This window comes from Myripristis murdjan, chromosome 1 (genome assembly GCF_902150065.1).
Source record: "Myripristis murdjan chromosome 1, fMyrMur1.1, whole genome shotgun sequence".
Lineage (NCBI taxonomy): Eukaryota > Metazoa > Chordata > Actinopteri > Holocentriformes > Holocentridae > Myripristis > Myripristis murdjan.
The window spans coordinates 38,271,183-38,274,697 of NC_043980.1; positions in this window are offsets into that span (position 1 = coordinate 38,271,183).

Genomic DNA, 3,515 nt, shown 5'->3' on the forward strand with positions numbered 1-3,515 from the left:
ATTCCATATGACCAAGAATACAAAAATTTACTTCTAGTCAAAATAAAAATATTAACACTTAAAATTGAGGGTTTGCTAGCATTAGCTAACAGAGGGTTTTGCTAGCATTAGCTAGCTCTTACACTACATTATATCTTGTTGCAGAAATGTGATTAAAAGTTTAAACACACAGTTCCTAATCTCCTTGACTGAAAGTACGTTTACTGTCTAGAAAGTTGAAGGAATAAACCAGCTTACCAGATGAATCGAAGAGAAGATCTAATGCTTCACTTATGTTCAACTTTCTTGTGCGGTCAGCCATCTTTGTACATAGCGGCAAAAATGCCCAAGTCAAGGAGAACCACGTGGTGGGACACCCCCCGCGCGGTGTAAAAGGTGTAAGAAGAGTGCATACTGCAGGGTACTATTAGGAGCTAAGCTCAGCTCAAAGCCTTATTGGTTACATTTCACTCTCCATGAAAAATCTTGAAGCACTCAGTGTGGAGTGGTACACCACACTTCTCACATCCATACACAGTGCGGTTGTTGCACTGTTATGCTAGTGGCAACAACTGTTGCTGTGCTAACATTTACTTGTGTTCAAAATATGCATGCAGGCAAAAAATTCTCATATCAGTAGCAGACCCTTTACAAAATATATGTGCAAAATATTTCAGTCATATGTGTTAATTGAGGTATTTTACTTACTTCCTCTTGTAGAATCTGAGTCAGACATCTCACTCAGGAGGTGCAGGCGGGAAGTTAAGAGGCCTGGGAGGCTAGGAGGTATGTATGGGAGACAACGCCACCTAGGGAATTTCACCCCAGGAAATAGAACTGATTAAGGGGCTAATGCACAGGGCCGCTCAGGTTCGTAAGATCACGGGCAGAGGCTGTTTCAATACAGAAATATTTATTAAACAGAAACCAAAGTCAAAATCACAACAAAAGAAGCACCAGGGTATAATCAACACATTACTATTTAAAACAGCTGGCAGAGGGAAGGCAGTCGGATGGGGTTGGGGCTTACCATGGCAGCAGGGGAATCAAAAAAAGGGAAAAACCAGGTCCACCCATGCCACTGCACACCAACAGAAAAAGGAACGTGAAGAAAACACCACCACCGGGAAACCAGACTGCTGCTGGGAGCTTCAGCGCCTGTCCAGAGAGGGAGAGGGAAAGAAAAATCTACCAGGCACTTCAATCCCTGGTGCATTTACTCCAATCAAAATATATTTAATTTGAAAACAAACAAACAAACAAAACAACCAAATAACAATTCACTGAAACTAAAGGAGAAAATAAACAAAGAAACCCAACAACAATAATATTAAAATATGACCCCTTATTCAGACGCTTTTTCCAGAGCCGGTGGTGTGGGGTCCGACCGCGTACCGGCGGTGAGGACAGAGTCGGTCCTTCCCGTGAAGGACCGGTGTTACGGATTAACTGGTTTCCGTGTTAACTGGTGACCTTTGTTTGTAAACGTCGGGCGTTTCTCGTGGCAACAGCAGATGTTCTAATCACGGCGAGGGGACACAGCTGACCTGGCGAACGCCTGAATGACTATTATTCAATCTCGTTTATAATTTTCAAGACTTGGCTAACTATCTGCTCAATTTAGCTTGTTGGTGGTTCATGCGGTTTAGCGAAACGGTGGGATTAGAAATCTACTCCACATTTTGCTTTATTTTCTTCCAAAAAAAAAGCAAAAAAAAATGTCCACCCGGGGTTCGATACCGGGTGTGAAACCTAAAGGAACTAATGCAAGTCATCTGACGGGACCACTAGGCTAGTGTATCTGTTGTGGAGTACATCTGACAATATAGCAAATGTCAGGCAATAACAACCACACGGCTTCCACCAGGACCTGAACGCTTTTGCCAGATTAACTTGTGACCGCTGTTACTGCGATGATAACAGCCATATATATATATATATATATATATATATACACACACACACACACACACACTTTGTAGTGCTTCATTTCAAGCTCAGTGCTTGTCGAGCATCGGAGATTTTGGGGGGGAATAGGCTATAGCAAGTGGGATCAGAAATCTACCCCATATTTTGCTTTATTTTCTTCAAAAAAAAAAAAAAAAGTATCCACCCGGAGTTCGATAACGGGTGTGACACGTAAAGGAAAACACCATAAGTCATTTAACTGGACTCCTAGGCTAGCGAGCCTTCTAACACAGTTTGTGCAACCACATAATAAATGTCAGGCAGATACAACCACACGGCTTCTTGTGAGATCTGTATATTTCTGCCAGATTAACTTGTGACCGCTGTTATTGCGACGCACACAAATCTGTCTCCACCTTTTGAAAAACCTTCAATAAAGCTGAAAGTCTGCACTTCAATCACGTCTTGATTACTCCATTTCAAATCCACTGTGGTGGTGTGCAAGGGCAACATTATGAATATTGTTTATCTGTCCAAACACTTGTGGACCTAACAGTAAACAAGTAAATAACGGTTTGCACATACATTCATCGTTTACTGTGAAAACATTGCAGATATTTAAATTCTGTAAAAACAAACAAACAAAAAAACACAGCCTCTTGCTCTTTGCCAGATTAACTTGTGACCTCTGTTAATAAACTATAGTGACTACTACAATGAATTTGTTACATCGCAACATGCATACAGCTGGCCCTGAGGATTACAATACAAAGGCAATGTGCTACAATCAAACCCTGAGTGCCTGACACCACTTTCACAACATTGTGCATGATAACTAATTAACTATTACAAATGTTAACCCCATTACCACATACCAGATAGGCTCATGCATGTTGGTTTTCTTTCTTCCAATTATTCAATTACCCATTATCCCATAAATAGAGAGATTGGGAACATACACTATATTGCCAAAAGTATTCGCTCGTCTGCCTTCACATGCCAACTGCATCCAAAGTACTCAAGTCCCGATGGCAGAGTGGATAGTGCTTCCGCCTATGAGGGACGAAAAATGACAAAACAATAAATAAATGAATAAATAAATAAATACGCATATAAATATATAAATGCATAAATAATTAAATTAATAAATATTTCTACATTTATTTATTTATTTATTTCTGTTTTTATTCATGCATTTATTTATTTATTTGTGTATTTATACATTTATGCATGTATTTATTTATTTATTTTTACATTTATTTATTTATTTATTTATTCATTTCTACATTTATTTATTCATTTATTTATTTATATATTTATTTTTACATTTATTTATTTATACTTTTATTTATTTCTACATTTATTCATTTATTTATTCCTTCTTTTATTTCTACATTTATTTATTTATTTCTACATGTATTTATTTATTTCTACATTTATTTATTTATTTCTACATTTATTTATTTATTCCTACATTTATTTCTGTATTTCTACATTTCCACATTTATTTATTTCTGTATTTCTGTGTCGTATGTTAATAAGGTGGGCGGTTCTTACATTAGTCTTAAGCACGATTGGTTTGTGGGTGTGATCCTATCCACTGCTACTGCCTGGACTGGCAGTGGCAG